This window comes from Pinus tabuliformis, chromosome 8 (assembly GCF_031772625.1).
Source record: "Pinus tabuliformis cultivar Carrire ecotype Pingquan chromosome 8, CPIR1, whole genome shotgun sequence".
In the NCBI taxonomy this organism is placed as follows: Eukaryota; Viridiplantae; Streptophyta; class Pinopsida; order Pinales; family Pinaceae; genus Pinus; species Pinus tabuliformis.
The window spans coordinates 1251107175-1251134232 of NC_142294.1; positions in this window are offsets into that span (position 1 = coordinate 1251107175).

The window sequence follows — 27058 nt, forward strand, 5'->3', positions numbered from 1 at the left end:
CTCCCTCCTGGCATCATCGTCAAGCTGTACTTGTCCTGGATTCCCCTTTGGAGGTGGAATCCTCACATCCTTCCCCTTAGACTGGAAAGTCTGTCTCTGGGGGTAAGGTGTCTGGGTCCTGGGTAAGACATCCTGTAAGTCCTAGGTTCTACTGATAGCATCCTCGAGCATAGCTGGTCTACTGGATCGGACTAGACCCTGAAGTGGTTCTGCTAACCCCTCAACATACATATAGACCCTCCGTGTCATGGAGAGGTCTGGCACCATCACGGAGACCCTCAAGAAATCTGCAATGCAGGCCTCTAGGCTCCCTATCTATTTGAGCCTCGTCAGCTCAACGAAATTCTGCTTTGGATCCCTCTAATCAAATCTCTCCATCAGTCTCCTGGTAAACTCGGCATATGACATCAGTATGGAGTGCCCCAATGTAACCATCCCATGAAACCACCAATCCTAGGCCTCACCATTCGAATGCAACGTTGCCACCTTGATGGCCTCTGCCTCCGACATCTAGTTAAGCTGGAAATAAATGTCTAGCTTCTCCACTCGAGACTTTGCTGAACTGTTTGATGAGTCATCAAACATAGGCAAGTGGAATCTGCTCGCTGCATGGTGGGTGTCGCCATCATGGTAATGTTGGTACCCTCTGTGATGATCGCGGGGTCTGCTATCTCGCTGGAGCTGAACAAAATCTCTGAATGAGAGGGCTTTGCTGAACTCCTATCCATAGGCCTAGTACTCTGCAAAATAATCACCCATATGCCCGGGCTCTTCCTTCGTTGGGCTGCGGCCCCCGTGTCTGCTCCTAAGAAGGTGGGCATGGTAGAGTGTGTAGGGGCATGTGAGGCCCTCTGCTGTGCAGTATCACGTTGCTCTGGAAAGTGATGGGATGCACCTGATCCCTCACTGATATGAAAAACTTGTGGGCTCTCCTGCTATTTAGCCTCTATTGTTGTGAATCTCTACCCCATCACCTCAATCTGACTTGACAGATCCTACACTGATTTGAGGAGCATATCCGCAAATCTCTTCCCATCCTCCTCTTCCATCTGGTCTGCATCCACTACTGGCTCTCTCTGTTCTATGTCTACCATAGGTTCCTCTTGTTTTGTGTCTACCACAGGAACAAAATCTCCCTCTCCATAGGTATTCTCCAACCTATGCCCAGTGTCTCTGTATCTCTGAACTCAAAAATAGATATAGGGTTTTTCCCTCGGTGCCATAGATTGATAGCTCCATAAGCTGAGCCAGATCTATGCTCTGATACCACTGTAATATCCCATATCAGGAATATACCTCAAACACAAGCAAACTCCAACTAGAGATGGACTAGGAGGGCATTTACCAAATATGTCACCTCTAAAAAGAGGACGAGATCCGGAGGCTACGTGGCCCTTTCCAGACTCTGTCTAAGAGTATAATAGAAACACACAAGTGGTATAATAGTTGAGAATGCTCACAGAGATACAAGTAATAATGATACTATATATATCAAATAAACCATAAACAGATACATAAGAAATGCAGTGAGAAATGATGAGCCATTTTATTATATTGAGCAATAAATGAGTACAAGAGGTGATTAGGTAGATGGCCCCTCGACTTGCACAAGGCAAGTGAGGAAATACTCTCAGAATGAAAAGAATGGCCTCCTCGCGTGGATGCTACTATTGTGCCGCTGCTTCTACTAGAAAACAAATGATGATTTGGGGTTGCTCCCCTCATCAGAAAAAGTTGAAACTATGGATTCGGGCTCTACTCAAGAAACCCAGAAAGATTTTATGAAATGGCTGACCCCTGAAAATCACCCCCTTGGGGTTCTGCGTAGTTCCTCGAAGACGCTGATGAAACTGCTATTGAAATGCTAATGAATATTCTGCTGGAATGCCAATGGAAATACCTTGCCCGAGCAGGCACTCAACGTCCCCTGGGGCTAAGGGTGAGATCTCCGAATGGAGACACTCAATGCACTAAACAGTGTTGCAGACTAGCTAAATAGCCAACGTGCTCTAAGTCGAAATGACTATCACAAATGCTCATAACCAGAATGATCCCAAATGAGGGGGTTCCTCTCTATTTTATAGCCTCTACCTCTCACAATCCCAAGGCTCACTTTCTCCTGCGTGATCCCCTTCTTGCCATGTGTTCCTTCCCTCCTGCGTAGTCCCTCCATGTGTCTGTGTGGGCCCCATTTCTGCATCCCCCTTTGGCCCCCTTGGTTCCCCCTTAGGTCAAATGTTGGGCTACCTAGGAAGTGACTTTTTATTCTAAAGTGAGTTATGTTCCCCCTTCCTCAGTTTTTATTTACAAATAACTATAGAAGGCAAAAATCGAAGAAAACTGAATATTCCAATTAGCCATAGCTAATTAGGAATATTACAAATTAGGAGGCTTCTCTATTTTGGTGTACTTGCAAAATGTGAAATAGATAGAATAGAGATCAAACCAATTTAAACCTAGATCTTAAAGAAATCTGTGTTATACAATACTCCAACTATTATCCCCCTCTAACATCAATAAGTGGCTGAAATAGGTCTACCACCTATTCTCTTCTATGACTCAAGCAACTTTGATCCATATTTCCAACACAAAACTTTCGAATGTCATTAGTATACAATATATACATTTCCATCTATTGTTAGAGTTTTTGCTATCATCTTTCTAGTATCTAAATTCTAGATTTCACATATTTTGGAGTTGAATATTACAACAAAAGTTGATGACACATCTAACTGCTGCTTAACTAGCTATGCCTTGAAGCTTCTATATACAACATGTATTAGGCTTTTGTTCTTCCATTGTCAATGTTGATGTTCCTTTTGTGATATACTTGTAGAGGTATTCCTTCCAAAATTTACTTTACCTACAATTGTTTCCTTGATGCTTATAAAATTGCTTTGATCCCATGTTGTGTATTAGGCAACCACTATTGACAGATTGTTTCCTTGATGAATATACGAATGATTTGATCCATTGTTTTGTATTGATAACCTATTGTTGACATACTGATTATTCTTCTTCTTATGGGCATATAGTATGTGACAACTCTTTTCTTCCTTCGTTTTCCATACCTTGATCGAAGTCCTTTACATTCTTTGATTTGGTCTACAATATTTGGCCTTGTATCAAAATTTATGACATAGAACACATTAGATATGATTTTGTAAATAGTTTTTCCTATATCCATGGTTAGTTTATTTATGACCAAATGCATAACATATAAATCAATAACCATGAAATAATATATGGTACCTAGAGGATTTCCTTTTGTTCGTTATTTTTCTTTGGACATCTTTCTCATGGCTTGCTACATCTAGATATCCCTTAGATACCTTTTTGTTTCTCCTAACTACTTCTCAACATGATGAAGTTTCTTTGTCATGATTTTTAATTTTCCTTTAAACTTCTCCAACTCAAATTTAAAGATCATAAGAGAGGTTTCAATCTACATATCCCTTAGATGCCTTTTTGTTTCTACTAACTACTTCTCAACATTATCAAGTTTCTTTGTCATGATTTTGCATTTTCCTTTAAGCTTCTCCAACTCAAATTTAAAGATCGTAAGAGAGGTTTCATCTAAATCCAAGTTTCCAAGATTCCATGGATCCACCTTCCATTAATTTACTATTTGTGAAGTTAAATTTGTGTAATACCAATTGTTCCACCAAAGATCACACTAAAACTAAATATAAATATATATAAAAGAAAATTAATGATATAAATATAAGTATTCTATTTTAGTTTATTATATTAAAATTAAAATAATTTTAATACCAAGTGTATATGAGTAAACATAAATATATAATAAAAAGTAGGGCATATAAAGTAAATATTGAAGTAAAATAGATCCGTAAACAAATAATTGCATTGCAATTTATAACTACATAAACCTGAAATACTCTAAAAGTTATTTTAAATAAGCAAATATGACAACTTAATTGCATTGCAATTTATAAGGACATAAACCTGAAATACTCTAAAAATTATTTTCAATAAGCAAATATGACAACTTTCATAACATTGAAACGAAGACAAATTTTTATACAACTAGGTACATAGGATAGAGTAATTATAAGATATAGTGCATTTAGCTAATAGCTTACAAGTTTAAAATATAATAAATATTTTCATTTATTGTAATGTTATTGATTAAATCTTTTTGTTAGCTTAATGGTTGCATTCTATGCTTTTGACATTTTTTTAATACTTTTCAAACCAATTTTTTTTCAAAGTTTAAAATAAATTTATAGACCTTATTTCTCCATAAGAATAATAGGTTTAAATTCATTCAATCAACTATTTTAGTAGGTTCCAACATACATAAAAGCCCTCCTCATGCCAAAAAAATACATACATCCTCCTTGTTCTCCCTTTGTTACAGATATTTCACTATTATTAAATACCTTAACCATTTTGAGTGTATAGTTTCATACTTAGATGTGTTAGTATAACATCTATACTAGTAATAAATGTGCTAAGTTTATCACTTCCATTCCATTTATAAAATGTTAATCTATATGGTAGTATGACTTATCAAATGTTATCAAACAAGGTATAGTCCAGAAATAATGAGTAATTATGTAAATTTAACTGAAGGAAAAGTCAAAAAATTCCCTAGGAATGAAAAAGAAAATAAAAAAGTAACAACTCTAGAGCTCTGCCAATTTAGTAAAATGGAAAAGATACCACATGCCTCATGTTTTCCTATGAATATACAAATATAATTAACTTGCTATATAAAATCAAAGAAAAATGAAAGGAAAAGGGAAATAAATAAAATGTGAAGGTTGTTGTTTTAATCTAAGGTTGCTCCTCAAGCCTTCCACATTCAAGTAATGAGGATTTATATCTCTTGAAAGATAGTTAAATTAACAAGAAATAAAATTATCATCAATATCTCTTTGAAGGTCACTACATAATGCTTGTCCTTTCCTTTTCACAAGTTATCCATAATTTTTCAACTATATTTAATTTAGTGATGATCCAATTTTTGTATTCCACGAATTGTCACATATAAATATGGTAAGTGGGTTCTTCCATTATAATTGTTTAACTGTAAAACGTACTTGTGTGTTGAGGATGTTAAAAGAAAATATATCTAGTGTAACAATTTGTGGACGATAACATGTTGTTTGGCCATCCCTTAGTTCAAGAGGCCCATAAAATAAAATCCCTTCTAAATGAGTTCTCTGAAGCCTCTGGTGCCAGCATTAATAATGCTAAGTCCCAAATATTTTTCTTTCATACCCCTTCCATCACTCAATCTTCTATGGCATACATTTATGGATTCTCGGATGCCTCTCTCCCCTCTAAATATCTGGGTGCACCCATGACTAACTCTACATTAAAGCACTCTACCTGGAAACTACTCCTAGAGAAATCGGAAGCTCACCTTTCCTCCTAGACTTATAGAGTCCTCAATATGGCCAATCGTCTAGTATTAGTCAAAGTTGTCTTGCAATCCATTCATCTTTATCTTTTCTCTGTTTTGGCAGCACCAAAATGGGTGCTTAAGAAAATAAAAAATCTTCAGTGAAATTTTTTATGGGGATCCTCAGGACAAAATAGAAACTAGGCACTGGTCAAGTGGTATATGGTTTTCCTTCAAAAAATTTAAGGGGGCACTGGGCTTCTAGATCCTCAACACAACAATGCAGTCATGGGAGCATGTTTATGGTGGAAATGGATTTTTGCTCCGCACACACCCTGGGCCATCCTCTGGACCACCAAATATTCAAACAACCAACCGATAGATGAGTTAATTTGACTCACAGAAGTGGGAAAAGGTTCCTTAATTTGGAATGCGGCTAGTCAGCACAAAGCTATAATCCAACAGCATAGTTTCTGGGAAATAAGTGATGGAAACAATTCACATTTTTAGGATGAATCATGGCAGCAGAGACCCAAGCTAAGTGACCTAATTAGACCTCACCAAACACATGAATGGGAAGAGCATCAGATGGATAAAGTTAGCTAGCACTAGATGCCTACTCTCAAGCGGGGATACAGACAATGGATAAGCACGGATCACATCATCGAGCAAGGAATAGAGTCTATTCATAAGAATTTGGAGATAGAGCTTATCAATAGGAAAATTCATTTTTCTGACAAGAAGGACCTAATACGATGGGGTTATAATGCACGTGGAACTTTCACTACTCAAGAGGCATACACACTAGTAATTGGCAATCAAGTAGCCAAGCATCCTCTATGGGACAAATTATGGTCCCCCATCATTTGGCCAAAAGTTTCTACCTTCCTTTGGTTGTGATGTCAAAACAGAATACTCACTTGGGACAATCTAAGGAAAGGAAGTTTCCACAGGTCCTCAATATGCCCCAACTGTAAACAATAGGAAGGAACCATATTGCATCTAATGAACTCTTGCAATTTGGCAAAAAAAAACTTTGGGAAAAAGAAAGTTTCAGATGCCAAAAAGAAGGAAGAATTAAGGAGGATATTACCAACACCATACGTAGCTGGGAAATCAATCTGTACAAGAGCGAACTATTAAACTCTTTATGGAAAATCATCCCAGGTCTTGTTATGTGGACTATACAGAAAGAAAGGATTGTCGCATATCTAAAGATCAGTCTACACCATTAGAAGTCCTATGGAACAGCTTTTGCAACAACCTTCAGGAAACATTAATGCTCCAAACATGGAATGAAGAGGACTTTCCTTCCCTTCCATAGGAGCACAATATATGGACAAATTGGAATCTTCGAATGAATCAAGTACAGGAAAAACATAGTAAATCCTCTTTACATCACAATATCTCATACAAATGGATCCTTCTGCCGCATAATATCATCCAATTAAACTTCAATCGAGCCTCCAAAGGTAACCCAGGCTAGGCAGGCTATGGAGGAGCATTCAGGGATCACAAAGGCAAACCTTTGTTAATTTTCCTAGGCTCAATTGGATGGGATACGAACAATTCTGTAGATCTAGAAGGGCTACGGCAAGGGCTTTTTTTAGCTCAACGACACAGCTTCCTCCCCTTAGTAATCAAAGGTGACTCTCAGATTCTTATTAATATGGTTAATCAGATCCTCCAGGGAACCCCGACATACAAAGTGGTCAGCAGCTGGAGACTGGTAGAAAGATTAGAGCACATAGAACAATGGCTCACCACTAACAGAACAATCACTTTCAAAAATATCAGAAGAGAAGGCAATAAAGTGGCTAATATCCTGGCAAATTTGGGGGTGGATAGTGATCAAACTCTACATACAGGTTCGCTAAACATGATCGCCACTGCTTCCTAACTACAGGAATATAATGAACTAGTACAAAGTGAAGAGGCACACCTGAATGCGGGTGATTATTATGAAGTTAATGCAGATTAGACAAAAGCACGACAGGTGGCCAGGCCACATGGCCACACGCGTCCCCTTCCACGCCAGTTTATGGCAAGTTACAGTTGACCTACAGGCACCATTGCTCTGGTGCTCAAGTCGAGGAGTTCGTAGTAGGAATAAGGCCATGGCTTCCACAAGACATAATTCAGTCACCCCTTCCTCACTAAACTACTCTTGCCCCCATCAAGCTGCGAAGCCAATCTCACACACAATTATTGGAAGATGATGTTAGATTCTCAACGGTCTTGATTTGCGGAATGGCTTCCATTTCTCTCAAACAACTCACTGTGCACTGAATTCTGCCCAGAACTCCTCTGTTTCTCTTTTGAATAGCTCCATCAACTCCAGAGTTAACTCTCCCTCCCCAATTGTAATCACTGAACACAACACTGCCATTTTGGCCTACCTCAGCAGCCATCATTCAGCTATGATGCATATTCACCATCAAATGTGTAGCAAAAGAGGTGGTAGTCAATGCGGAGGCACTCGCCTCCCGTCAATGCCCAGCCCTAAACTAGCTACTTCTTCCTCATCCCCTTCTGCTACTCATTCCAGAGGTCATTTCTCTGGCAGATACCCTGACACTCGCAGTGGTAGTGGTCGGGAACAGGCCCATGGTGCCAGAAGATTGAACGCTACTACCCAAACAGCCAATCTCCCCAACCCCCCTCACCCCTCTTGCCACACGACCCAATTTTTCTTCCACAGCACATTGCATCACCCCGATATCATAGCCACTGTCACTATGACCTTCAGTAAGGAAATCAGTCTGCAGGATGAGCAGGATGCTCAGACCCACAACCTTGGACCAGAGAAAGGGAACAAAAGTGAGCAACAAAAAAACAAGGATGACCATGAACCAGAGAAAGGAAACAGTAGCAAGCAGCAAACGACCAAGAAAATGAGCAAGGTTGGTCTTGACAGCATTCTGCATGGAGGGGAGCTTGCTGGAGGCAAGCATTCAATTGAAGGCAGTTCAGGTGGCACGCAGGCAGTTGATGACATCTCGAGTGGCACGTCAGGAAAGCATGTAGTGGAGGGAAGCTCAGCAGGCACGCAAGCAGTCGATGGCCTCCCGCACGACACATCAGTAGAGGATGATGACTGGAATGAGTATGCGTGTCGCATTGTGGAAGAGCCTCCACCAGATGACACCTAGGGGGTCCATTCAGACTATTGACCCAGTTGTTAGGCGTCCATTAAGACTATTGACCCAGTTGTCAGGTGTCCATTCAGACTGTTGTTTCATGGGTTTGTTTTCATGGAGATTTTCTCTACTAATTTTTTGTGAAAAACCATGTGGCTAGTTTTGATTGGTATTGATTTAGGACACCTGTGTGGGCCTTTTTAAGTTAAGTTCCAAGACCCCTGCATGGGTTTTTTACATTGGGTTCACTCAAAGTGGTTTTCCCTTAGTGGGTAGTTGAGTTTAGTGTTTTTGATTAATTCTGACATAACTCTGTTCAACACCACAGAGGCCGGAGCCTCACTGTATTTTTAGTTTTTCCTTTCTAAATAGAATAGTATTATATATATATATATATATATATATATATATATATATATATATATATATATATATTACTCTGAATTTTCTAATGATTTTGAATATTATTTCATAATTTTTTTGCTATTTTTAAGGTAAAATAATTTTATGATATAAATTTTTGGAAAACCAATTTTAAAAGAAATGGAAAGCCATATTTATATTATTATTATTATTATCTAATTTTATGGTCATGGCTTGGTGCATGATAAGGGACCCACCTTAGCGTGATTTGACTGCTAAGTCCATGCATACTCTACCCCCCATTAGAGAAAATTTCAACTCAAAAATAGCCACCTAGGAAAAAAATTAATAAAATAATGCAATATATCATTTTTATCATTTTAAATTTATCAAAATTACCCAAATAAATGTGACGTTTATCCAAATAACAATATGTATAGTTTATCTTTAAATTAATTTATTAGCATAATATTTAATAGAATTTAAATTAAAAAACAAATTTTAAATTAAATTTAAAGTACCTAAATTCAATTTATTAAAATAAATTTAAAATTTAAGTTATATGTCATTAAAATTAAATAACCATATATATTATATTTAAATTAATTTACTAAAAGGATTTAATAAAATTAAAATTAAAAAAAAAATTGAATTTAAAATTTAAACTGAAGGTAAATTTAAATTAACCAAATAAATGTACTTTTTTCAAAGTAATTTTATATATATTTTATATTTAAATTAATTTGTTTACACAAGATTTCCCAAATTTAAATTAAAAAGGTAAATTTAAAATTCCAAATAGTTACAGGTCATTAAAAATATTATCTATACTATAACTTTTATAGAATTAGATATTAATTGTATTTTTAATATTTAATGAGTTTTGGGTCACTTGGGGACGACTAACGATTAAGATAGGAAAATTATATTAATAAAAAATATGTTTATGCCTAGTCACACATGTATCTCTTTCTAATTTTAAAGGATTTTGATTGGATTACATTTTAATTTGGTTTTAGGGGGCTAAATTTTAAGGTTGGAAATTCAACGTCAAGTGTAGAAGATTAGGAGAATGTTAAATTATAAATACTTGGTTATAATCTTGTAATAATATTCAAAATTTCCTAATGATTTTTTATATTATTTAATAAAATTTTGGCTATTTTTAAGGGAAAATAATTTTATGATGTAAATTTTGGGAAAACCAATTTTAAACGAAATGGAAAGCCAAATTCATATTATTATTACTATTATGTAATTTTATGGTCATGACTTGGTCTATGACAAGGGACCCACCTTACCCTGATTTGACTACTAAGTCAATGCATAGTCTAACCCCCACCATTAGAGGAAATTTCAACTCAAAAATAGCAACCTAAGAAGAAAAAATTAAGAAATCAATAAAATAATGTCATGTAGACAATTTTATAATATTTCATTTTTATTATTTTACTTTTATCAAAATTAACCAAATAAATGTGACATTTATCAAAATAACAATATGTATTTAAATTAATTTATTAGCACAAGTTTTATTTAAAATTTAAATTAAAAAACCAACTTTAAATTAAATTTAAATTTAAAGTATCTAAACTCAAATTAATCAAATAAATTTAAACTTAAATTAGTTACCAGGCATTAAAATCAAATAACCATATATATTATATTTAAATTAATTTATGAACACAAGCTTTAATAAAATTTAAATTAAAAAAACTAAATTCAAAATTTAAATTTAAGGTAAATTTATATTAACCAAATAAATGTACTTTTTTCAAAATAATTGTATATATATTTTATATTTAAATTAATTTGTTTCCACAATATTTAAGGAAATTTCAATTAAAAAGGTAAATTTAGAATTCAAATTAGTTAGAGGTCATTAAAAGTATTATGAAAATTATAACTCTTTAGATAGGCAAATTATATTAATAAGAATTTTTCTAGTTCATAGTCACACATGTATCTCTTTTGAATTTGAATTTTAAAGGATTTTTATTGGATTACATATTATGACATGGAAATTCAATGTTAACCTTTTGAACTTGTGACCCCTTAGGAGGAAACACATGGTCTTAACTATTAGGCCCACTCAAGTTGTATTAGAGCATCTCATAATATTAGGACCTAAAATTTTTCACGGTTATAGTGTTAAAGACTTTGCATGGTTAAAGGCTTAAATAATTTAGGAGGGCCCTCTAGGTCACCAAAAACACTTTGAGGGAGCTCATTTGTGTGCCCTCTAGAGAGCCTTAGCACAATATGGTATAAATATTGTGATTTAATGTACTATTTTATTTTTATTAATTTTTGTTAGGTAGTTATGGTAAATTTGACTTGATCAAGTTACTAATGGTTTTTTGACGTGAGGTATTCATATGCTCATGGTACTAAGCCCATGGTATTCATGTATGATATAACCTATTTAAAGTGGGTATTAAACATGCCTAGATCCATCTTAGTTCTGCATCTACTAAGGACTCAGAGTGATTAGACCGCTTTGCATCTCAATATATTTGCATCTCAAGAGATTGGATCTCTCTACTACATTGAAAGATCCGGAGTAGAGATGGACTAGAGCCTCTCTCTAGCCTATTGTGGTAGATATGTTGTCATGTAATGTCCTTCGAACATTAAGTGTTTAATGTTTATAGTACATTACATTACAACATCTTTACAATAGTAAGTGGGGAGAGCATCTATTCCATCTCAAGCATGGATACACCAAAGTCTTAAAGATATCAAATCTATGGAGGTGAAAATAATTTGAAATGCAAAGAGAGTTGATCTTATAAGTGCTTGGTAGATGGGGAGTTAAATTGGCTCATTTCAAGTTTTAGATAACGTCCTAGGGAATATTTGGGGAGGTGCGTTAAAGCTGAAGGAGCAACTGTAACAAGGAGGATAATGGTTTATTAGTCTTTTAAAAAATCCTAAGTAGAGTAGATAACTTCACTTCCATATTTTAGTAAGTCCATTAGAGTTTAACAAGGAGAATAATGGTTAACTATTTTTTTAAAATCTTAAGTAGAATTGCTCTTGTTCTGTATTTAAGGGAGTGTATAAATGTTTTAATTTAATGTACTATTTTTATTTTTATTAATTTTTGTTGGGTAGTTATTGTAAATTTGACTTAATCAAGTTACTATTGGTTTTTTGACCTGAGGTATTCATGAGCTCATGGTATTGATCCCATGGTATTCATGTACTATATAAGCTATTTAAAGGGAGAAGTAAACTTGCCTAGGCCCATCTTAGTTTGAGGATTGAGATTGATTAGACCTCTTTTCATCTCAAGATATTTGCATCTCTAGAGATTGGATCTCTCTACTACATTGGAAGATCATGAGTTTGTTGGCTTTATGATTCAGGTGTTGTCCTTGATGGCAAACCCATTCAGGTGATAAATCAAGAAGGACGCAGGAAATATGTTCAGAAAGTGCGTCCCCGCAGATATACCATACAGAACCCGTGTCTAGGGACGCAGGCCAGCCGTTCAGGAGGTGCGTCCGCCCAGTGCACACATTTCAAGGCAGAGAAAAGCACGTGGGTGTTTCTTGCGTGGTATCTAGCCGACGGTTTTGTGTTTCTATGGTGTCGGCTCGTGGTATTGTTCCATGTTTTGGGGAGAAGCTTGCTTATATAAAGGAAAGGAGTTCATTTGGATTAGGCATCATCTTGGTTGAATATCTTTTGGTGAGATCTAGTCCAGATCTATGAAGGCGAATCTTCTAATGGACTGTGATCTCTATGGCGCATGATCAGATCTGTGGATCTGAGTGTTTGGGTTGGTTCTGAAGTCCTCATATCTTTTATATCTGAAGGGACGCAGGTTCAGTGAAGGGAAAGTGCGCCGGGACGCAGTACAGTAAAGGCTCAGGTGCGTCTCTGAGGCAAAGGACGCGGCGCGACTGTGTTATTGGGTGCGTCTCTGAAGCAAAAGACGCGGCGCGATAGTGTTTCTGGGTGCGCCGGTCGCAGCAAAGCATAGAGGAACAGTGCGTCGGCACGCAGAACAGTGGAAGGTAGACTGCGTCCAGTGGCAGGTCACAGAAAGAAAATATGCGTCCCTGTCTTAAGATGATCTGTTGACTGTATATTTCTGTTCATAAGGTGTTCTGGGTTATTTCTGTAATTACTGATCTGATATCTGTACTGGACTGTATCTGTTGTATACTTGTTGATCATTTGATTCTTCATGAAAAGAAGTAGGGGGTTGTAGCTCCCTTCCAGGAGAGACTGGAAAACAAGAGAGAGTTGTAGCTCTCTGCAGGTTGCAGCCTGCGTGCTGGTAAAGGACTGCACCAGTACAAAATCATTGTAAAAAGAATTTCTTGAAAGAAGATAGAGACATATTGCAGCAGGTGGTTTTCTCCCGCATTGGGTTTCCACCTTACATCTTGTGTTCTTTGGTGTGACTGTCTATTTTCTTTATTCATGCTCATTATTTTATGGTACTGATATGCAAGAATAATTCAAAAGATCAAATAAGGAAGATTTGGTAAATTGCTTGATAATACTGATTCACCCCCCCCTCTCAGTATTATTTCCAACAATTGGTATCAGAGCAGGTCCTTCAGAAAAGCTTGATCGCTTGAAGGTAGATCGTTCATCATGAGCAACTACGAGAGAGAAGCATCAATCAGGCCACCAGTTTTTGATGGGACAAACTTCAATTATTGGAAGGTAAGAGTTACTGCATATCTTCAATCTCTTGGTACTGAAGTTTGGGACATTGTAGAAACAGGCTATGCTTTTCCTTCAGCTACTCCTACAGATCCAGCTGAGAAAAAGAAGTATGAAACAAATGCAAAAGCAGTCAGTACTCTATTAGGAAGTATATCCCAAACAGAATTCATGAAGGTAATGCACTTCAAATCAGCAAAAGAAATATGGGACAAAATGATCACAAGCTATGAAGGAGATGAACAGGTAAAACAAGCCAAACTTCAAACTCTCAGAATTCAATATGAGACTCTCAAGATGTATAATGATGAAAGTGTGGCTAATTATTTTCTTCGGGTAGATGAGATTGTAAATTGTATGAAAAATTTGGGTGAAGAAGTAAAGGAGTCTCTAGTAGTTCAAAAGATTCTAAGATCATTATCCCCCAAGTTTGAATCCAAAGTATCTGCAATAGAAGAAAAAGAAAATCTCCGTGTTCTTACTATGTCTCAGCTACATGGAATTCTAACTGCTTATGAAATGAGAAAGGGAGGACCATCAGACAGAAGGGAGGCTGCTTTTAAAGCATCAGGCAAAGAAGATTACTATGAAGCAAGCCATGATCCTGAAGAAGAGGAAGAAGAATCAAATTTTGTCAGAAATCTTCAAAGAGGTTCTGGAAGGTTCAGAGGTAAGCTACCTTTCAAATGCTTTGCTTGTGGAAGAGTAGGTCATTATGCTGCAAAATGCTCTTATAAGGATAAAGGAAAGGAACCAGTTAGATGGAACAAGAAACAAAGCAAGAAAAGCTACTACACCCATGAAGATAGTGATGGCTTATCAAACAGTGATGAAGATGAACAAGGTAATAAATATAGGTTGTTAATGGCATTTGAAGATGATGATTATGAGGATGCTGTAGATGTGGATAACCTTTATGATGAAATTACTAGACTCAAGAGATGCATAGAAGAAAAGAACATGATTATTGATACTCTACAATTCCAAATTGATGAAAAGGAAAAACATCTTGAAAAATTAGAAGGTGAAATTGTTGGTCTTAGAAAAGAAATTGAGAAAACAAAAACTATTAATCTCAAGTTTGTCAAAGGATCTGAAACTTTGGATGAGATTATCAGTGTGCAGCGGTCTCCACTAAATAAGACAGGTTTGGGCTATAATGGAGAAACTTCTCAAGCATCCACTTCAAAAAGTTATCTTGATGTAGCAAGAAGAAATGAGCAAGAGCATAAGGAAGATCATCAGGTAAAGCAGGGACAAATGTCAAGCAGAAACTATCAGGGGCAATCCAGCTTAAGGGTGAACAAAAGCCACAACCAGCCACAGGTAAAATCCTCTCAATTTGGTTCAAGAATAGATGAAAATAGAAATTACAATCAGTTGGCTGGTAGATCCAATAATCGCAGAAGCTTCTTCAATGGACAATGCTTTTCTTGCCATAACTTTGGTCACAAAGTAGCTCAATGTGTTGCGTATAAAACAATCATGACTAGGGAAGCTCAAAAACAAAGAAGTATGACAGGGATTACAAAAAGGACCTATAACAACTTTTCAGCTCTTGAAAATGAAGTTGAATGTTCTATTTGCAATAATTTTGGACATAAAGACTTTGAATGCAGAAGCAGGTTTCCGGAAAGAAAGGTACAAGAGCAGAAAAAGGAACAAGCCTCAGGCGCCAAAACATGGAGAATAAAGGAACCTCAAACAGAAAGATGTGGGATAGCATTTTATGCAGAAGGACAAGAAAATCTATGGTACATTGACAGTGGATGTTCGAAGCATATGACAGGTGATAAAGAAAAACTTGAGTCTTATTCTAATTTAGAAAAGGGAAAGAAAGTCTCTTTTGGAAATGATACTCCTGCAACTATAAAAGGAAAAGGTATTGCTCCTTTAAAAGAAGATGTTAAGGCTGGAAATGTTTTGTTTGTTGATGGATTGAAGCATAATCTACTAAGTGTCAGCCAGATGTGTGATCAAAGAACCGAGGTTATATTCAGATCAAATGGATGCCTTGTTCGTGATCTTGATACAGGTAAAACAGTTCTCAAAGGAAAGAACTCCAAATAATCTATACATATTTGATGAAGGACAACAACAATGCTATCTAAGCAAGAATGAAGAGCACTGGTTATGGCATCGAAGTTTGGGACATCTAAGCTTCTCACAAATAAGGAAAGCTTGCAAATATCAGGCAGTTCGCGATCTTCCAGATATCAAAATTCCTGACAACACCATATGCAGATCATGTCAGTTTGGAAAACAAACCAGAACTAACTTTCAGGAGAAAGAAGGATCAGCCAGCATGCCTCTTGAGCTAGTACATACAGATGTATGTGGACCTTTCAGAAAAAGAACACCTAGAGGAGAGGAATACTTGATATTATTTATTGACGATTTCTCCAGGTTTGTTTGGTTAGGTCTTATGAAGCACAAAGATGAAGCATTCGAAAAATTCAAAACCTTCAAAGCCTTGGCTGAAAATGAATCAGGTCACAAAATTAAGTGCCTCAGATCTGACAGAGGTGGGGAATTTACTTCAAATGAATTTTTCGATTTCTGTGATGAACATGGGATAAGGAGAGAATTCTCTACAGCTAGAACGCCTCAGCAAAATGGAGTTGTTGAAAGAATGAATAGAACAATCCAACAAATGGCTCGTGCTATGCTTGATGAATCAGGAACCCTCGCAACCTTCTGGGGTGAGGCTGCACATACTGCGGTTATTATTCTCAACAAGACAAATGTCCGGGTGAACAGCACTCAAACCCCTCATGAGCTCTGGAGTGGTAAAACTCCTTCGGTAAAGCACTTCAAAATATTTGGGAGCAAATGCTATATCAAGAATACTGAGGAGCAGCTTGGCAAACTTGATCCTAGAGCAGATGAAGGCATTCTTCTTGGCTATTCTCCACATAGCAAAGCATACAAATGCTACAATAAAAGACTTGGCAGAATTGTTGACAGCATTGATGTAGTGGTTGATGAAAAGGGATATATTCCTAGGCAAATACATCGTGAAGACATCGAAGAAGATGAGAGCTACCCTCAAAGACAGAATGATGAAGAAAAAGAACCTCAAGAAGAATCTCAAGAAGAACCTCACGAAGAAGTAGAAGAACGGACAAGAATAGAAGAAAAGACTCCATCCAGATATGTTCAGAAGAACCATCCAGAATCTCAGATCATGGGACAAAAAGAAGCAGGTATACAAACTAGAAGAACAGTTGCAGAAGCTTCAAGCTATTTGGCATTACTTTCCTCCACCGAACCAAAAAATGTGAAAGAGGCATGAAAAGATGAATTTTGGGTGAAAGCAATGGATGAAGAACTTGAGCAAATCGAAAAGAACAACACTTGGGAGCTGGTTCCTAGACCAAAAGATAAGAATGTTATTGGAACAAAATGGGTCTTCAAAAATAAATTGAATGAAAATGGAGAAGTAATTAGAAACAAAGCCAGACTCGTCTGTAAAGGGTATGCGCAGCAAGAAGGAATAGACTTTGAAGAAACTTTTGCTCCTGTTGCAAGACTTGAGGCCATCCGAATGTTCCTTGCTCTCTCAAGTTTTCAGAACTTCAAAGTATTTCAAATGGATGTGAAATCAGCCTTTTTGAATGGAGACATGGAAGAAGAAGTATACATTGAACAGCCAGATGGGTTCATTCTTGGAAATGATCCAAATCTTGTATGCCGATTGAAAAAGGCTCTCTATGGTCTCAAACAAGCTCCAAGGGCTTGGTACTACCGGTTGGACAAATATCTTCATCAACAAGGTTTCTTAAAAGGTTCAGCAGATAGCAATCTGTATATAAAAGTTGAAAATGACAAATTGCTAATACTTGTTGTGTATGTAGATGACATTATTTTTGGCAGCAATGAAGAAGCTATGAGTCAAAGCTTTGCCTCAGTCATGCAGAAAGAATTTGAAATGTCCTTGCTAGGAGAACTGACATATTTCCTTGGTTTACAAATCCAACAGAAGGAAGGACGAATCTTTTTATCTCAAACCAAGTATCTCAAGCAGATTTTGAAGAAATATGGCATGGAAGATGCAAAACCAGTATGTACACCCATGGTCACAGGGTGTAGTCTCAGTGAAAATGATGAATCTGCAGCAGTACATCAACCAACCTACAGATCTATGATTGGAAGTTTACTATATTTGACAGGTACCCGACCAGACATCATGCATGCAGTTGGAATAGTTGGAAGATTTCAGGCAAATCCGAAGGAGACTCATCTTCAAGCAGTGAAGAGAATTTTTAAATATCTTCAAGGGACTCAAAATTATGGCTTATGGTATCCTAGAGATACAGATCTTACTCTTCATGCCTATACAGATGCAGATTGGGCCGGAAGCGTGGATGACAGGAAAAGCACAAGTGGTGGTGCGTTCTTTATGGGTCCCAGACTGGTCTCTTGGTTCAGCAAGAAACAGAGTTCAATTGCCTTGTCTACAGCTGAAGCAGAATATGTTGCTGCTGCATCTTGTTGCACCCAACTCCTTTGGATGATGCAGAATTTGCAGGATTATCAAATCACTTGTACTCCTCCAATCCCTATCTTATGTGACAACACAAGTGCGATCAGCATCTCAAAGAATCCGGTTATGCATTCAAAAACCAAGCACATACCAATCAAGTACCATTTTCTCCGGGAACAAGTACTTGAACAGAAGGTCAAGTTGGAGTATGTTCCTTCTAAGGAACAAGTTGCTGATATTTTCACCAAACCGTTGCCCAGGGACACTTTTGAATACCTCAGGCAAAAGCTGGGGGTTGTTGATGCATCATCTTACTGTTGATCATCTTCCTATTGGTGGTATAGGCTCAGGGGGAGCACATAATGCATTGTTGGCATTATGGAGAAGGAGATCTTGGAATTAGCTGCAATATGTCTCTATCTCCTTCATGATGGATTTCTGGTTACAGATCTGGAGATGCATGAGCATAGGGGGAGCATACCCTTTGCTCTTGATGTCAAAGGGGGAGAATGAAGCTGAAGATTATGTGGTTGCCATCAAGTCCAAAGGGGGAGATTGTTGGCTTTATGATTCAGGTGTTGTCCTTGATGGCAAACCCATTCAGGTGATAAATCAAGAAGGACGCAGGAAATATGTTCAGAAAGTGCGTCCCCGCAGATATACCATACAGAACCCGCGTCTAGGGACGCAGGCCAGCCGTTCAGGAGGTGCGTCCGCCCAGTGCACACATTTCAAGGCAGAGAAAAGCACGTGGGGGTTTCTTGCGTGGTATCTAGCCGACGGTTTTGTGTTTCTATGGTGTCGGCTCGTGGTATTGTTCCATGTTTTGGGGAGAAGCTTGCCTATATAAAGGAAAGGAGTTCATTTGGATTAGGCATCATCTTGGTTGAATATCTTTTGGTGAGATCTAGTCCAGATCTATGAAGGCGAATCTTCTAATGGACTGTGATCTCTATGGCGCATGATCAGATCTGTGGATCTGAGTGTTTGGGTTGGTTATGAAGTCCTCATATCTTTTATATCTGAAGGGACGCAGGTTCAGTGAAGGGAAAGTGCGCCGGGACGCAGTACAGTAAAGGCTCAGGTGCGTCTCTGAGGCAAAGGACGCGGCGCGACTGTGTTATTGGGTGCGTCTCTGAAGCAAAAGACGCGGCGCGATAGTGTTTCTGGGTGCGCCGGTCGCAGCAAAGCATAGAGGAACAGTGCGTCGGCACGCAGAACAGTGGAAGGTAGACTGCGTCCAGTCGCAGGTCACAGAAAGAAAATATGCGTCCCTGTCTTAAGATGATCTGTTGACTGTATATTTCTGTTCATAAGGTGTTCTGGGTTATTTCTGTAATTACTGATCTGATATCTGTAGTGGACTGTATCTGTTGTATACTTGTTGATCATTTGATTCTTCATGAAAAGAAGTAGGGGGTTGTAGCTCCCTTCCAGGAGAGACTGGAAAACAAGAGAGAGTTGTAGCTCTCTGCAGGTTGCAGCCTGCGTGCTGGTAAAGGACTGCACCAGTACAAAATCATTGTAAAAAGAATTTCTTGAAAGAAGATAGAGACATATTGCAGCAGGTGGTTTTCTCCCGCATTGGGTTTCCACCTTACATCTTGTGTTCTTTGGTGTGACTGTCTATTTTCTTTATTCATGCTCATTATTTTATGGTACTGATATGCAAGAATAATTCAAAAGATCAAATAAGGAAGATTTGGTAAATTGCTTGATAATACTGATTCACCCCCCCCTCTCAGTATTATTTCCAACAGAGTTGAGATGGACTAGAGGCTCTCTCGAGCCTATTATGGTAGATATGTTGTCATGTAATGTCCTTCAAACATTAAGTGTTTAATGTTTACAGTACCTTACATTACAACATATTTACCATAGTAGGATGGGGAGAGTCTCTATTCCATCTCAAGTGTGGATCCACCAATGTCTTAAAGGTATCAAATCTATGGAGGTCCGAATACTTTTAAATTCGAAGAGATTTGATCCTATAAGTTCTTGGTAGATGGGGAGTTAAATTGACTTAGTCCAAGTTTTGGATAACTTCCTAGGGAATATTTGAGGAGGTGAGTTAAAGATGAAGGATAACTTCACTACCATATTTGAGCAAGTTGATTAGAGTTTAACAAGGAGATTAATTGTTTACTCTCTTCCTTTTTAAATCTTTAGTAGAATTTCTCTTATTATCTATTTAAGGGAATGGAATAAATCATTTATTATACTTTTATATATTTTAAATAAAAATGAGAGGAGATGTAGTTAGTGTTGATGAGAGAATGATGTGTCTAAGTGTTTTTTGAGAAGCAAACGTGGTTTTCATATTCAGTTTCTCCTATAATATAGTAGAAGCTAAACCTCAAACACTCTAGACAAAGCAACTAGCTAAAAATTAATTATTCCCATTTCTGAAATCAAAAACAAATATATCGTATAGTATTTTATAATTACTTAATAAATTATCATTGTGAAAAAAATATTATTGGATGTAAAATGTTTTTTTATCAAAGTATAGAATCAATATTAAATTATATTTTAGAAACATTAATTTATATATAGATACTATAATATATATATATTATAATTTAAATAACAAAGATATAATAATAAGAAAGGTAGTGATTAATAATTTATTGTTGAATTTTATTTATTTTGTGCTTTGAATGGTTAGATTAAGAGAGAATGAAAAGACTAGCTGGAAGGACATATTCTACTTGAGACATTGAAAGAACCTCATAAGCTTTATGTATCTTATTTATTATTTATAAATAAGTAAAATTTTCAACCCAAGTAGTTAAAAATACAAATTTTAATTGACATTACTCACCATAACTATAATAAAGACAAATAAAGATAGTGGGGTCGAAGGGAAACTTTGATAAATATTAACAAAGAGATGAAGAAGCTCAAATTAGTCTGAAGACAATGGGGGAATTAAGAGAGCACTCCAGAAACATCATAACTCGAATTTTGTTTCATGCTTCTTGGTCTCAAAAGTGGGTTTCTGTTAGTTTTATGCTTTATAGGTCATACTAGGCAACTGAGGGTGCAACCATTTACTGCTCCAATTTCCTCTAACTCCAATTCAATTATAAATCAAGATTGAGTTATATATTCAAAATTCTCCTATATCTATGAAGATGAGTAAAGACCTTCAACTCCTTTGTTGCTAGCGGATCCATTTTAACTATTGATTGAGGCGAATTCTTTGTGCTTTTGTGTTTACTGATGTTATAAAAATAACATAAATGGTAACTCCCGAGATTAAACCTACATCACTTATGTCTCTGTAGAAGCTTAACTTATGGGTCAAATATAATTTTTCATAGAGCTCAACGTTTATAGTAGTGAATGTTTTGGGACATGTTTAATTTTGGACTCTTGTAGTGAAATTTTTTTGCCAAGGAGTTAATTAACTAATAATTATATAAATGAAACTCCATGAAATGGAATGCAAAGGCACAAGTAAAAACACAATGTTTCAAGTGGTAAAAAATTGACAGGGTCTCAAGGAAACATCGATGGGACAAGGGATTGGATTTTCCATTAAATCAACAATTATTCTTTATGGTTAAAATAGTTAGTGACTTCATCATTTTATAAGAGCCTCCTCCGTTATATAACTATTGTTTCCATATAAAACCAACTTGACAGTAAATAGAATTTTTTTTTACACATATTTACACAATTAGTTGTCAAGTTCCAACAAACTCCACCTTGACAACAATTTTCCTAATCCTTTGTGCATGCCCATTCATCATCTCTTCTGCAAGCCAAGAGAAGTTAAACACCATCACAACTTCTCTAATACAATTGGCTTCGTGAAAATGTCTACACAATTCTCCCATGTATGGACCTTCTTGAGAGCTACTATTCCGCCATCGATCACATGTTTCAGAAAATGATACCTTACATCAATGTGCTTGGTCTTGCTATGATAAGATAGATTTGTAGCCAAGTGAATAACACTCTGACTGTCATGGAGTACATTAACTTTTTCCTATGTCCTTCCAATCTCATCAACTAGGCCATTTAACGAGACTGCTTCTTTACTTGCATATGAAGTAGCTATATCTTCTGATTCAGTAGTGGATAACGCAACTGTTTCTTGAAGCTTTGACATCCAATTAATTGCTCCACCTATAACAGTAAAGGCATAACATGTAGCGGATCTCCTTTTGTCCAAAGCACCTGCATAATCAACATCTACATATCCATAGACTCATCCTTCACTGCCATTAAAGATGATGTAATGGTCACTTGTGCCTCTTAGATATTGAAGTACCCATTTCACTACTTGCCAATGTTCTTCACCTGGATTTGCATGTGAAATGTCAGGTCTTGTAGATACCATCACATACATTAAGTTTTCTACAACATTTACGTATGGTATGTGAGACATATACAACTTTTCATCATCAATTCTAGTACTCAAAACCAAGGAAAGATTAAAATTGGAAGCTAATGGAACATTAGCATGTTTCACATTGTTCATACAGAAATTTTCAAGTACTTTTTCCACATACTTCTACTGTGATAACCAAAGCTTAGAATTTCTCCTGTGTCTGTGTATCTCCATGCCCAAGATATGTTTTGCTGCTACAAGATCCTTCATATCAAACGTCCTAGAGAGCCGAGCCTTTAACCTGTTGACCTCTTCCATGCTTTTGCTTGCAATAAGAATATCGTCAACATACAAAACTAAGATAATGAATATGCCACTGAAATGCTTGAAGTATACACAATGATCATGCTCACCTCTAATAAAGTTCTAGCTCACCATGAAGTAGTCAAACTTCTTGTACCATTGCTTAGGAGACTGCCTCAGGCCATACAATGATTTCCTGAGCTTGCAAATTAACCTTCTCCTCCGACGTTATACAAAACCTTTTGGTTGTTCCATATATATCTCTTCATTCACATCACCATGTAGAAAAGTTGTTTTAACATCTAACTATTCTAACTGAAGGTTAAGTAATGCAGTTAGTGCCAACACAATATGAATAGAATATGCTTTTGCTACCAGTCTCACCTTATACCTTTAGATACTTCCATCAACTTTTCATTTCAATCTCAAGACCCATTTGCATCGAACAACACTTCTCCCTTAAGGAAGTTCTACAAGATCCTAGGTATTCTTCTTGGCTAAGGAATCCATTTCTTCTTCCATAGTCGTTTTCCAGTTCTCTCTATCCGTATCATCTACTACTTTGTGATAGCAAGTAGGTTCCCCATCTTCAGTAATCAAAGCAAAAGATGAAGTAGAATCTTCATATCTTTTGGGAGTTTTTCTTTCCCTTGTAGACCATCTTACAGTGACTCGTTGTTGAACTGGTTCATAAAATTCAACAACTTCCTTTGTATAATCATCACCTTTTCCTCCAGAAGTCTCTCCTTCTTTTCAAATTTCAAAAAAAGGTATAACCTCCAACAGAATTTGTTGATTTGGTGATAATTGTTCCTGTTCAATTCTTTCAAAATTTGATTTTGAAAGGGAAGATTCATCAAATTTTACATCTCTACTAATGACTATCTTCTGTGACGTGGGATCCCATAACCTATATCCTTTCACCGCATAGTCATACCCAACAAAGACATAACATTTCGATTTTGGATCTAATTTTGAACATTGATTTTTAGGAATAAGAGCATAGCCATCACAACCAAATATCCTTAAATGTGAATAATCACACGAATGACGTGACCAAACTTCTTCAGGAATTTTACAATTAATTTCTATTGAAGGTGACCTATTAACTAAATAACAAGTAGTAGCTATTTCTTTTGCCCACAATTCCTTTTGCAAGTTAGCATTGTTGATCATGCTTCTAGCTCTTTCCATAAGAGTCTGATTCATACATTCAGCAACACCATTTTACTAAGGAGTATAAACAATATTTTTATGTCTAATAATTACTTCATCCTTACAATACTCTTCAAATTCTAGAGAAGTAAATTCACCACCATTGTGAGTTCTTAAACATTTAATTGATTGCCTGTTCTTTTTTCTATCATTGCTTTAAATTGTTTAAATACATTGAATACATGAGATTTCTTTTTCAACATAAAGACCCAAACTTTACAGGAGAAATCATCAATAAACATTAAAAAATATAAAGCACCTCCATATGATACAATTGGAGATCATCCCCACAAATCAGAATGAATATAGTCCAAAATCTCTTTACTATTACGACTTCTAGTTTTAAATCTTTCTTTACACTGTTTTCCATACACACAATGTTTACAGAAATCCAACTTCAAGGATTTCAAAATAGGAAGTAATTTACATTTCATCAGTACCTGAAGACCTTTCTTGCTCATGTGACCCAATCACTGATGCCATAGGCGAGTACCTTCTTCTTCTTTCCCTAATACGGTCACTCCTTCACTAACTTGAGTACTTCCTTTGAGTTTGTAAAGATTTTCAACATTTTCTACTTTCATAACAACTAGGGAGCCTTTAGAGAATTTCAGGAGTCCATTCTGACTTGTAAACTTATAACCATGTGAATCCAACACTCCCAAAGAAATTTAATTTTTCTTCAATTCAGGTACATGTCTAACACTAGTTAATGTTCTAACTGTGTTATCATACATTTTAATCCTGATATTTCCCATCCCAACCATCTGACATGATGCATTATTACCCATAAACACAGAACAACCATTTACATCTTCATATGAAGTAAACCAATTTCTATGTGGACACATGTGATGAGAAGCATTACAGTCTAACAACCAACTTTCAAAATCCTTAGAGACATTAGATACAGGTAAAGTTTCATCTATCATACATAATTCTTCAGTAAATAAAACTTCACCTATCATACCTAAATGAACCTAATTTGCTTCCTTCTTTAGGTTATGAGACTCTTTTCGTTTCCAATAGTCCTTCTTAAGGTGTACAATTTTATTGTGGTGCCAACATTTTTCCTTACACTTCTTTCCCTATGATTTTGATCTTGAAGACCCTTTTTTTTCTCCTCTTTCCTTTGACCATCCTTTGACTATTTCATTACTTGATTTCCTTCCTACTTATTTAGGCAAGAGAGCTCCCACAACTAATTCAAATTTCAAATATTTAGTGGTTCTCAAACTGATTGAAGTTATAAAGTGGTCCCACGACTCAGGAAGAGAATACAACAAGCTTATAGCTTTGTCTTCTTCCTGAATTTTAACATCCATATCTGATAATTTACATATAAGTGTATTAAAAATATTTAAATGTTCTGCAACTTTTGTACCCTCCTTCATCCACAGATTGTACAATTGTATTTTCTAATAAATTCTACTAGTTAATGATTTTGTCATATATAGTTTTCCCAGTTTTTCCCATAAACCTGATGTTGTACTCTCTTCAAAAATGCTGAAGAGAACTTCATAGGCCAGGCATAACTTGATGGTACTGAGAGCTCAAACATCCAAGTCCTCCCTGTCTGAATTTGTCATGCTAGCAGGTTTCTTATTTGCCCTATCTAACACTTTGTACAACCCTTGTTGCACTAGAAAATCCCTAACTCTCATTTTCCATAGAGAAAAGTTGTTCTTTCTAGTGAATTCTCCACCTCAAACTTTGCATTTGCCATCTTGGCCATTTCTTTCCTCCCAGGGTTCCAGCCTTTGAACTAGGGTTTCTCTAAATTTATCTTCCTTTGATTTCTTAAAAAAATGATTGTGTTCCACTTTAATAAATTTCCAAAACTTCCACAAAAACTTCAAACCCTCTACAAATTTATCTATATCCTTTTTAATTCATAATTTCAGAGAAAAAAATCCTTCTTCCCCTTTTTTTTAATACACCCTACTTATCCTCGGTTCAGAAATTTCGCTCCTCCAATTAAAAAAAATACCTTTGCTTCTGCTATAAAGAAAAAAAATTACCTACATTTCTTTTAAGGAGTAGCTCTAATTCAAATAGGGGACTTTCTCCTCCACTCTGTTGTTTTCCACTTTGACATGGGCTCTCTGAATTCTGATGCTACCCAGACATTTTCTTTAAAAAACATTACAAACTTCAAATAGTCGCTCTTTGCTAGCAATCTGCATAATGGGCTCGGTCACTCCCTCTGCAGCTCTCAAATTTTATATTTTTTTTTCTTGTGGTAGACTTCACACATAGATTGCAGAGTTCTTTTAGACTGATGGGCTCTTCCCTCAAGCATCAAAACTTTAGCAATCGACATTTCTTCACGACATGAAAGCAGTGGCGTCAGACTTCAGTAATCGAGGATAGACGACCCCTCAGGAAAAATCAACTTCCTCATTGGCGGCAGCGGTGGCTCTTTCTAGCAACTTGATTCTTTCTTAGCAATTGGTAGCCCTCTTCCTCAAGAACAACAACACAACTCATTTTTTATGTGGTTGTATGTCTAGTGCACTTTCTTGATGAAGGCTCGAGGACTTCTATATTAAACCGGAATTCTCAGCTCCTTTTCTCTTCACAATGTTGGCAGGGGAGGCATCATCAGTTCTCTTTGTAACAAGAATGTTTCTCACAATGACACAATAGCTCTCAACTAGGCTCTGATACTAGTTTTTGGCCAAGCAGTTAATTAACCAAGAATTATATAAATGAAACTAAATGAAACTGAATGAAAGGCACAAGTAAAAACACAATGTTTTATGTGGTAAAACCTTGACAGGGTGTCAAGGAAACATCGACGGGGCAAGGGATTGGATTTTTTATTAAATTAACAATTATTCTCCATGGTTACAATAGTTTGAGCCTTCATTATTTTATAAGAGCCTCCTCCATTACATAGCTGTTGTTTCACTATAAAACCAACTTGGCAATAAATACAATTTATTTTTGCACATATTTACACAATTAGTTGTCAATTCCAACTAATTTGTGAAAAAAGGTATTTTGTTTAGCTCTCCTGTAAGTTCCCTGTGGCTTTTTTTTTTTCATTATTTTTATTGCCCCACAGAATCTGTATTCACCAAAGGAGTGAAAGTTTTCTTCACCTGATGTGCCCGAAATTGGAACTGTGATTGGGACTCTCCAACAGC